This window comes from Adelges cooleyi, unplaced genomic scaffold (genome assembly GCF_023614345.1).
Source record: "Adelges cooleyi isolate 19-005CV unplaced genomic scaffold, UGA_ACOO_1.1 ACOO_flye_CR_arks_rails_tigmint_CR_PRNA_77, whole genome shotgun sequence".
Lineage (NCBI taxonomy): Eukaryota > Metazoa > Arthropoda > Insecta > Hemiptera > Adelgidae > Adelges > Adelges cooleyi.
This window is the reverse complement of record NW_026096480.1, coordinates 636-13,392: the sequence shown is the minus strand read 5'-3', so window position 1 is coordinate 13,392 and position 12,757 is coordinate 636. Positions and strand designations below refer to the sequence as shown.

The 12,757-nt window shown below is 31.0% G+C and overlaps 1 pseudogene; it reads right to left on the bottom strand.

Annotated features, from left to right (window-relative positions):
- Positions 1-10,876: 10,876 nt before the first annotated feature.
- Positions 10,877-11,795, bottom strand: LOC126845332 (tyramine/octopamine receptor-like; annotated as a pseudogene).
- Between the last annotated feature and the right edge of the window lie 962 nt (positions 11,796-12,757).

Here is a 12,757-nt window from a genome sequence, read left to right as displayed (position 1 = left end):
TGATATAGAACTTAATTGCATTTCTACCTTAATGTCTTGTAACGGTCACATTTAGCCGCCCGTTACCACTCGCCTCCAAATATGTATTATTAGCAGTTTACCCCGATTAGCATATAAGCCATTATAGGTAGGGGAGACAACAGACACACGGGACAATGCCAGGGGCACCGATGCCCAGTTAGTTGACATACTACCATCTTCGGACCGCGACCTAATTATTCTAAAGCCAATACCTATTATTTCACGTTACATTACTATTTTATATTTCTTTTAACTTTATCCGTACTCGTGTGTCCGTTTAACTCCGCCATTACCTGGACTAACTATAGAGAACGCTTTAGGATCCAGGTAGAGGTGTAATATATATGTACATAGCTTTACTTATTTAATAAACCTGTTTTCGTTTCGTTGCACACTTGAGAGTTAAGTTATTTAGAGGTACTATCGCCTGTTAAGCTCCTCAGGCGATATAGCAAATATACAAAGGAGACTTTAGGGATATTTAAGTGTAGATACGGCCTAGCCATCCGTCCCGTCTTCGGGTCCACTAATTTAACCCTATCGACTGTCGTTTCGGCCTAGCTTAGCCAACTAGCCAAGCAGACACGATACATCATGTTCTTAACACGCAGGATAATAGACAAAGAAAATACATAGTATTGGTAGCAAACACAGATAACATATACAAAAAAAACAAAGCTATTAAATCCAATCAAATAGAGAACCGAGTGTTTTATTTAACAATTTAATATAGAAGGAATTTTCATTATGTAGTATCAATTTAAAAAAATATAGCAAAATCTATAGATTTACTATACTTCTTTAGGGTGGAGCGAATACTTATATTATACTTCTATAAATAATAAAATAGTAAATTAAATGTTGATTTTCAATATAAATTTTAACCCTTTGAAGCACAGCATTTTTTTCTCTGATTTTCTCTGAACATGATTATGAAGGTGGTAATAAATAAATACCACTGTGCGAGAGTAGGCTATTTTTTGAAAAAGTGGTATATTACTTATACCACCATGCTTCAAAATGTTAAAATGCAATAAAATGATTTGAAATTAATATTTTATTTTTATGTTTTAATAATGCCCTACGTCTGAAATCACACCACAAAAAAACCAAAATAGTCAATATTAATAAGTATCTAATTTAGTTCAAGCTATATCAACAGCAGCTCAAAAAAAAAATATATATATACATACATATAATATAAACAATTAACATTAAATTAAGTAAAAATAAATGTTTAGACAATTTTTTTGATTTTTGATTACTACTCATAAAAACGGTCTAAGAAAACAAAATGTTGAACGCTAAAATAATCTAAAGACAACTGTTTTAAGAATTTAAAAAGATGATATAGGGACTTTTGCTGATGCTTTTAAAAAACATACCTATAATTTTTTATTATAGGACTGTGTAAAAATGCATTTATTCGTTGGTTAAATAAGTATTCTAAAGCCAGGGAGTAAAAACTGGAATGATTACAACAGCATAAGATGTTGCTATGTGTAATGTGATTAAAATAAATTAGATCGTATAATATAGTTATTTCTTATTAGAGCGGAATGAACACATAGATATTTTATGTCAATAATGTATATAAATTTTAAGCACACAAAAGTAGCTCCAGGTGTATAAAACTAAAAATCGATTGTTTTTAGATCTGAACAATTTTTATTCAGTGCATCAAATATACTATTATTATTATTTAAAAAAATATTTTTCATTATATATATATTATTATTTTAACAACAATAAACTTTTTTTTAATTAATCCATGTATAATTGTTATTTTTAGATAGGTAAATAAATGTTTTTCTACTAAATAATTTACAATAATACTTCCTAAAAAAAAATTATCTGAAAAGTGAAATCAGATACATGATTTAAAAAAGTAAAATTATATGTTTGTCAATTTCAAAGAATACAAACTATATTTTCAACTTCAATGACAATTATTAGATTTTTTTTAGCTTGAATTGTTGATTTCCACATAGCTTACTTACAATGTCTGAATTTTCCAAAGTTAAAATATTAAAACCACAAATTAAGTCAAAAAACAATAAAAACCCCAAACAGTTAGTGATAGTACTTGATAGTGATCATATATATTTATATAGGTAAATCATTCTACTAAATGAAATAATTAAAATATATTCAAATAATGCCAATTTAACGTGAAATAATATATCAGTAAAAAGAAATATATAAAAAAAATAAAGTAATTTTTATTGTATGTAGTGATCATAACTGTACCAGCTTTAACAAAAAAATGTGAAATAATTAATGTTTTAATTATTTGTACATCAGTATCGTATGTGTGTGCATGTTTAGAAACTTAAGCGTTAAGAGAAGTCGGTTAAGACACTGTATAATGAAAAAAAAACTGTCAATTTAAATTTGGGTTGAGTATAGAGATTAGATAGGCTTAGTGCCTATCTAATCTCTTATTATTAAAAAATACTTCATAAATAACAAAAAATGAACTACTACGGTGTAAGTTTTCTGTTGGCCGCAGGCAAATTAATCAGTGACGGCATAGGATAACAGTCTGTAACCAATGGTAACAATAATAACTACTTATTGTATTAATTAAAGACAAAGTAGATAGAAGTAGCAATCAATCTTCTAAACGGACACGCATCGGTTATGATTTCACTACAGTATTGGCCTAAAACAAATAATTTACATATATATAAAATACCTATAAGTACCTATAATATAGGGGCTACTAGTCGGTCCGCAGTCGTAGGGGATCCCTTTGGGGCGAACCATTAAAGCCAAGGAACATCAGTAGATATATATGTCAACAAATTTTGCAACAAAAAATATGAAATGTATCGTTATCATCCCACACAGCGGTTTGAAAAAGATTAGAATTTTGTACATCTAATTAATTTGATAATTTGGTTTAAGCAAAATGTAATATACTACTATACTATATATTATTATATATATTCTAAATCTAAAAAACGTACCAATATCCAACGACGCATATTAATAGGTAATGTACACCGGGAAACACGTCGATTTCTCTTGAACGAAAACCGTGAGCGAATTACGGACAAATATGTAATTAATAATAACTATTATACGTTTATTATATAATATGTATATAATATAACAAACTACAAAGACAAAAATTCACCAAAAAAAACAAAACACGCCGTTCGCCGTTTTTTATTTTTATTATTATATATATGATAACGTTTCGACACGATAACAGCTCTCCAGCCGCCGACGCAGGCATGGAACATGGAAAAGACGAATAGACAACTGAATCCCATGGAAAAGACGATTAGGCAGTCGGCTATTTAAATTAACATTTTATTATATAGATTATTATTATATAGACTATGAAATATACCCAAAAAGTTAGTCTGTTTAGACAGCAAACAAAGAGAAACAAACAATGTATCCAAAATATAACAATACATTTTAACAAACTAAATACAACTTTTTATGACTCCACCCTGGAACACTTAGTCACAGTAGAACAGCACGGTTCGGCGGTAATTGTAGCGGTCAACCATCGGCGGTCGGAACAGCACAATCAAGCGGCAGTAACAGATGCAACAACCCGTGGTACAGCAAAGTCGGGCGGCGGTAGTAGATGCGGCCAACTCGTGGTACAGTCTGGCGCCAGTTGGATTGCGCAACACGTGGACTCAAATGGAAGCGGCCACTGCAAAACGACGACCTAAATATATGCAACAATAATCAGTTAAATGTTTTAATCGCTAATAAATATGAAAACCCGTGGTGGTTTAATAAATCCATCAGTAGATATTATATATTTATGTAAAATTAAAATAGTTTTTAAAATGTATAAAAATGAACTTTCAACAATACCTAATAATTTAATCAATTTTTTAATTAAAAAAGCCACCTCCAAAAAGCAATTTAAATAGTACTAAATAACCACATTTTAAATCAAGACCCATTAAAAACCATTTACTGCAACTAACTCATTTAGTATGTCAAAGCTATTTTAGAATCCGGGTCCATTATTATACACATTAGTTGAGTCAGCCCAAAAATCGAATAAGATCCCATTTAACAAAAATAATCCATTTTAAAAATCAATCAAATTTATTGTTACCTATTATTATACTTTATTATTACCTATTATTATTTATTATTATTTTTATTTGTATTATTATTAAACTTAGTGATTTTTTTATTTTTATTTTTAATACATATTAGTTGTAGCTTGAAAAAGAAACAAAAAATGGTATTAATTTTACAATACCTAGTCAATTTGTTTAAACTTAGATGCAGATATGTGAGGGATTTTCACAAACAACTATACCTAATAACTTTATGTATTATTTCTTACAAAGGTGTAAAGAATACTGGTATAATACTCGTATATTAAAGTATGTTGTCAAATTATTTTAGTAACCTAATATTTACAATTAAATAAAAATGAAAAAAACTGTCCACTGCGACGTTTTTTTAGGGAGATTACGTGCGGTCTGTTTTTAAGGGGTTTTGTATAGGCAATATTTCAGAAAAAAAAGAGATTTCAATAAATTTCGATGATGTCATTTAATTTACCGGTTAATTCGTATAAGCTTCAAGGTATCATTTTAAGTTTAAATAATTGTTTCTATGAGTAAAAGTCATTTTAGTTTCTTGTAATTAAATAAATACATTTTTCAATATTCCAGCATAATTTTTCTACATTCAAAAATCAAAAATCTGTTTTCTACATATTAACCTAGTAAAGTTCCTAAAGAACTTGTATAACTTTACGGAATTGAAATCCGACCATCCTTAATACTCGACATTTTGTCTGGCTTTTTGGTCTTAAACGTCAAAAAACAGATCACTTTGCAATTTACTTTACAATTATTACAGCATATTCTATAAGTTATCATTGAAGTGTTTTCTTAAAAGCAATTTTGTTCACTCATTCTTACAGACCTGCGACAGCCTCGACTCTACGATTATAAGTTTAGATAACTCAGTTACAAAATTGTTATAAATTAAAACATACTTGCCATGTTGTGGGACATGTGAAAATTGCAATTTGATGATCAACTTGCAAATTCTTTATGAGATAATCTGGACGATACGCCTGACCAAGTTTCCAACTAGTCATGTTAAATGTTTTGGCTGCCAATTTTTATGGTTCTTGCCCACATACCAGGAAGTGAAGCTAGAAAATGAAAATAAGATAAATAATATTGTACTCTGATGTTAAAAAAAATGTGTATAACATACACAATGATTAAGTAAGAAAACATATTATAAACCAGGAAGAAATATAATATAATAAAAAGAACTCATCGATTGTGTAGACAGACTAGGTTTTGATAAAAACTACCACAGGAGCAGCTGTCCCAGGTTTTTCAATATTGTAATTAAATCCCCAGTACTACTTAAAATTAAAAAAACTCGTGGTTGATACCTGGGGACATTAGGTGTTACGTTATTGAGGAAAAAATAAAGTTGCAATTATTATAACAAGCTAATTTTAAACGATTTTACAATAGAGCATATTTTATTATATTACCTTCAGTAGTGATAAACATTTTTTTTTTATATTTAAGAAATTATTTTTCGTCTCTTATCATAAACAATGATTATGTATAGTAAATAATTATTGCGTAATCTATATTCCCTGAACAGACTTGTATTATTAATATAATATTATTGTTGTACGAGTACACTAAATATTTACCCATTTGTAATACAAAGTGATTGAAACTTTGCTCGTTAAATCATTGCAATGATTTTTTCAGATCAACAGCGAAGTCGACGAGAAACGCTAGATGTGCCCATCTTATTTCGATTGAATCTTCGGCCTAAGTTCGTTAACGATAAGTAAGTGTCAAACAAAATATAAGCGTAACCAGGGAGTTATTACCTCAACCTTTCTTGCCGAATTTAACCAGCTAGCCGCCATTTAAGATGAACCAATAGTTTTGATTTTAATGATGTCGTGGTACCGTGGTTGCTCAAAAAGCTGTAACGTTCATTAGTCTTATGTAATTTAGACGAGCGTTGGCCGTTGAATATGGCAATACCGTTTAAGCATACCACGTAAAAATCAGATATTTTAAGGAATCTTAAACATTCCAGTACCTGGTTGTTCACCGTCTCTCCGGAATAAAAGTCTAAAAGATAAAAAGATAATTTTATTGTACTTGATGACTTCAATTTCAAAAGAGAAAATATTAAATCAGCTTTACTCGACGAGGAAAATAATCAACTGTGTACTATATTCCGACTTCAGCAAAATTTTGGCTATATAGTTCTTCATGTTGAAGTTTGTAGATTTCCAGAAAGTGGTCGACTACGTTTGGCGGTAGGATGTTGTACACTAAAGCTTCGTTACGTCTTCGGATTTTGGATGACCTCGAAAATTTATCCATCTGAACCCATAACACATTGCGGTTGATACCGGCTGTAGGAATTTTCCAAATATTTGAAACGTATATAGGTGATACTTACGTTCCTATAACCAAGTAAACGAGTGCCACGGTGACGGAGATCAGCAAAAACGATAAAATCCTGACAAAAAAACAAAACGCTGGTAAAAATATAACAGTAACTCGTTTAGTATATTTAAAAACCCGACCTTGTAGCAACTATCATACGTTTACAAAAACTTTTAAACAACTATTACGGTTTCCAATATATTGGCCTACATGGGATACCCAGTAATGTTGAATATATTACGGTTATAACAGGACATCGCAATTAATCATTAGGTAGTTGAGTTTGCGTTTTAAACGTTAAGTTTAAAGTAGTGTAGAGTGCTATACTGTTTATTTTTTTTCATTTAAAATCATAGCGCGCTACCTATTTGTTAAGTTCAAGAAATAACGGTTGAACCTAAATATAGTATAGTAACAGGTTTGTAATAGGTTATATTAAAACTTCGGACAGATGCTATTATTATTATGTGACGCTTAGCCTCATTAATTGTTTTAGTGTTATTAGTTTTGTTTTGAAGTGATTTTCGCGCATGGATAGTTATTACCGTATCACTTTATTGCTTTATATTTTTCGTTTTTATTTAAGTTAAGTACTTACACTAAAAAAACTATAATATCTAAAAATTCAATCAATGCTGTAAGTAAGCGTAAACTTTTAGACGGCTATCATATAAATAAGTTGTACTCAACAGTTAGACATGTACCTAAGTATTATTTGTACGGTTTGCTAATGATGAAGTCCTCGCAGTCGATGGCGCTGCTTACGGTGGTCATGTTGATAATGCAATGCATGAGAGCGATGATTATGAGTATGGTGGCTTTGGTGAAATGCGATAGTTGAGTTAACACGGACGTAGCTATAAGCGCCAACACCATGAACTAAATGAAATACTGCAAGCGGTAGATGGATTATTATATAAATTAAATTTTGATTTACATTTTAATAGGTACACAGCTTTTAACTGTACAATATTTAATATTTATAAGGTTTTCAAGTGGCTCAAATAGCGTTTTTTTGAAAAATCCGGATTTCCGTATGAAACAAGTAGTATTAAAAAAAAATAGATATTTTGTACTTACGTTTGTATATTTACGATTTATTGGAATATTGAGACGATAAAATCCATTTTCTCGTTCCAATAGACAGTTCAAATATATTTCTAAATAGCTATGTCTGTAATAATTAAACAACCTAATTTTAATTGTAGACCTCTGCTAAAAAAAATAATTTGAATCCCTACATTTAAATACTTAGGAATTCAATTACAAATGTTTTTGTTTTCGAAAATATAATTTGATTGTAAATCTTATACAATTTTTGATTTCAATAATCCTATTAGTAAAATTAATGGATGACTTTTTTTTTAATCTAAAAAAAGTCTCCTGTAACTCCTAGCTATCTTTACAATTCTTATCAAACTTCAACGCATAGACTTCAAATACATATAATTTATTGTATTTCATGAAATTTTTTTTTTAATTAAAAGAATCCTCCCTCTAAATCCAAAAAAGGAGGCAGATTTAAAATTGTATATGAGATTTGAATGCGGTGACCCCATAAACATATATTTTGACGTTTTTATAATTGAAATTCAGGAGATATTTATTTCGATCGTCTTTTTAGGATTTGAACTTTGAAGTCGCTGTGAGCCGGAGCTAGTCACACTGTAATAAAAAATAGTATATGCGTATCATAGTCAAGTAACCGCAGCGAAAATTGTTAGGTATTAAAGTTATAATAAACTGTAGCATCACTGTATGAGATAATAACATTAACCTCACTATATAATTAACCCACTTTATCGGCTGTTTAATAAAATAAAATATATTTAATTTGTAATATACGTACCTGCGTATAATAAAAAGTTACAAAGTATTGTAAGGGCGGTACGGTCATTACATGATTTGGCCATGTCATGTGCTGGCGACGGGTGTCCGTTGATCGACCTGACTGTAGCGGAGGGAAACAGGCGGTAGAGATTGTCGGATGATACCTGGCTGGCGTGACATTCAAATTTCGCCGCCAACATTCATAATAATAATAAATTCTTATCATACGAACCGCAATCGTTCCATTACATGCTGCTTTAAAACTTTATTAAAGGACGGATATAAAAAGTTCGGTTCAAAATTTTTTTTTTTTTTAATTTTAAACTTGGGTCAGCATAAAAATTTAATGAAATTTATAACGTTTTTTATGTGTCTTTCAATTTTTGGCTAATTAAAATGTCGAAAAAAAATTGTTTAAGGATATTATAGAAAAGAAAGAACACTTCAATTACAATTGTTCAGTGAAAATTCCATTTCGGTATCATAATTAGTCATTAAGTTGCGTGGTGTTTTTACAATAAATGTATGGAATATAGCATCACCTGACAAATTTTTTTTTTAACAAGTATTACATTTTTATCTCAACACAAATAATAATAACATGTGCAAAATGTTGATATTCTATCATTGGATACATAGTGTATATGTCATAAAATTGAAATGAAATCTCCAAAATCCATTTAAAAATAGGCTAATTGACATGGTCAATTTTTTTGGACGATAATTACTTAAGTTTTAAATAAATAAAACCCTAACTATTTCATCATTAAACTTACATAATTTATACAAACAAAGAGTTTTTCATAATTCTATATTTTAAAAAAAGCCAGAACAGTGGGGTCGGGGCATAGGGAATTTTTAAATCTGAAAGTGATAAAATCACTTTCGAAAAAACGCTTCGATGCAAATCGGTAGTTAGTATTATCGAGTCAGTACAGTCCAAACCATGCTCAGTATAAGTTAGAAAGTATTAAATTGAATAGGTCATTTCAAAAACGACTTAAGTCACCGATTTTTCAATTTAATACTTTCTAACCTATACTGTGCATGGTTTGGACTGTACTGGCTTGAAAATAATAACTACCGATTTGCATCGAAGCGTTTTTCGAAAGTGCTTTTATCACTTTCAGATTTAAAAATGCCTGTAAACCTGTGTCCTCCCCGTCCCCACTATGCCCTAACCCCACTGCACTGGATTTTTTTTTTTGCAAAAACATAGTGGACCAAATAACACATATACAATGTCTTGTTAAATTTAATTGGAACCATTTGTACTCTATAGTTTAAATTATAATCGCTTATTCTCAATAAAATTAATATTTATGTCTTATATACTTCCATTAGAGCAATCTCACACTAAATGTTTATACTTCATATATTATATTCTTTCAAAGCTCCATTATACTTATATTTTACTAGATTGACAATGTACAAAACAAAATGCAACTAAAAAACCTTTTCATAGATCTTTAAATTGTAAAGGGTGAGGCAGTGAAACGGGGTTTCCCATTTAAATACATTGGAAAATCGGCCGTTTTACTGCCCCACCCTGTACATATTTGTATGCAAAATAACTAAAACAGTATGATGAAAATAATTAAAAAATCATTTTAAAAGACCTTTAAATACAAGGGATACACTTAGCGTGAACCACTCAATATCTTATAGGTTTTAATAAGAAATTAACCTTTTTTTTTATATATTGTTTTTATACAACGTGATCTCAATTTTTTACAATTTTTTTTGTATTTACTCATCTTCAAACTTAGCTTTTTTGATAGCAACTTTTGAAACATAAATGGTAACGTATATATTTTATTATCTTTTTAAATTGAGAATAATGTACTAAATATGTTGACTGGTGGGTAACCAGTTTCGAAAACTATTGTTGAAGTAATAAGAGTTTTAAAATTAGAATGGGAGGGGAAGTGCGGTTGGGAAATGAGCACAGATAAAAATAATACTACACTCCACCTTTCCTCATATCCTTAATTTGAAACTTCAATAACTTCAAAAATAGTTATCCAAAACTAGTTATCGACCAGTCAAAATTTGTAATGTATTATTCTCAATTTAAAAAAATAATAAAATATATATGTTACAATTTAAGTTTCAAAAGTTGCTATCAAAGAACTATGTTGGGAGGAGGGCAAAAACAAAAACAAATTTGAAAAATTGAGATCACATTGTATAAAAAAAAATTTTTTAAAAATTGTTTATTGAGTAGTTATTAGTGTAGTATTATTGAGTGGTTCACGATAAGTGGATCACCTTGTACACCATAATAATAATATGATAAGAACAAATTAATACAAATGTAAAATGCCCTAAACATACTATGTAAGGTTACAACTTGAGAGTTATTCCGTTTTAAAAAAAACTCTTTAAAAAATGTTTTAATCTAGTTATTTATTTTGAATTACTTGAGTAATACTCAAAAGCTTTTTTAAACTTGTATAAACTTAAAAGGTTATAAATAAAGATTTTACAGCATTAAAATATTAAATTAAGACAAGGTAGTATATGACAAAAAAAAACCTTTATTACAGATAGGTCAAAATAGGTCAGATATGTTAGATAGGTCAGAAGAACAGCAGCCAACAGACGACGAACAAGCTCATGATAATGCCAACGTTTTGGCCGCTTTCCGTTCCTTTGATAGCGATATGCACTATTTGATCTCGAGCAGTTCTTTGACTTGCTTGCAGCCGCCCGACGAGGTTTGTTGGTCAGTCTTGCCGGAGTCGTCAGTGGAGCCGTCCACTATGTCGCTGCTGCTGGCCGAATTTCCAGTCATTGTAATAGTTTTCGTGTACTTGGTCGACACACCCTTGTGTTGCTTGGACGACCCAGTTCCCACCTGGACCTGGTGTCGGCTGTCCTGAGGCAGCGCCACCCGGGCCCGTCGTCTCAGCCGACGCTTGGTTGCCACGTATATCCGTAAGTAAGGTGATTCTCTTCACCATCTCTAGTATGTAAAACGAGCCCTCGGACGAGTACACCAAGTAACCGGAATTTTCGGTCACCTTACAAAGAGTGCATTTGTTGAACGTATTCAGCCACTCATTTCAGCCGATCAGCGGTGGCAAGCTAATGGTTACACTGAGCACCCACACCAACGCCACTGTCCAGAGCGCTCGGGACACGGTGCACTCCTGAGCGTACGCTATCGGCTGGGCGATGGCACGGTACCGGTAGTGCATAGGTTCAGTATAGACTCGGTGCAGTACAGTACGTCGCACGGCAGCCACAGGTTGCAGACGACGTTGCCGACTAGTTGGCTGGCTCGTCACGTTGTGTTTTCTGAACAGTGGCGTTGGTGTGGCTGCTCGTCCGTGGGGTCGTTCTACGTACCGCTGGTGGTGATGAGTATCACCTACTTGCGGACCTACGTGGCCCCCAGGCGTCGACTGAGACGATGGGCTTAGGTGGCGCTGACTCAGAACAACTGACACAAGCTCCAGGTGGACACCAGGTACTCCAAGCGACACAAGGGCGCATCGTTCAAGCGCACCAAAACGACCACAATGACCCGAGATTCGGCCAGCCGCAACGACAAAGTGGACGGCTCCACTGGCGGCTCCGACAAGACCGACCAACTTCAGTTTTGGTCTTCGACTTATATCAATAATATTGTATGTTATAGGTATCATTATAATCAGTAGAAGAAAAAAAATTGGAAAAATGTGAACATGAGTAATTGTTATTTAATAATATGGTTATATGGCCGCCGCATTAAATGTGAAATCAAATTTTCATAATTTTCAAATTCATATAACTTTTTAATGGATACATAAATATACTAATTTTTTTCACCAATTATTTTTTAAAAATTATTCTTAATAAAATGCTTGTATTGAAAAAAAATATTTTTATAATTTAAAAAAGTAAAATAGTTAAGTGCAATAAAAAACGTGGTGCTTTTAGCGCAAATGAGTATAAATTAATATAATATATTAAAAATATTAACTAGAACAAAAGCGATTTATTTTGTCGTATCTTTGTGGGACACGCTGTATAAATATAAATTATAGAATTTATATTTATACTTAATTACAGTGTAACACTATACTTTTTTATTCAATAAAATCAATATTTTGCTTATTATTATTTTATTATACATTATACGGAAATATCTATCACTACGAACAATTTAAACATTTTATTATTATATACACAGGAAATTGCCAATAATTTTACTTTTTATTTTGATAAATCTATCTAAATTCTAAATACCGACGGCCTACTGTCTTCTTGTGCTTGTTTAGAAACACAATTAGGTGGGAAGAATTCTCAAAATGGCCTGTGAAACTTGTTATAAAAAACTGAAAATATTTAAATGACTGTGCATGTTAGTATACATCATACGAGTAATAAATATATATTTAAATCGAATTTGGTATTAAGTCATTTAGATATTTTTAAATCTTTTTTTTATTAAAGTATAAAGTATTTTGATTAAT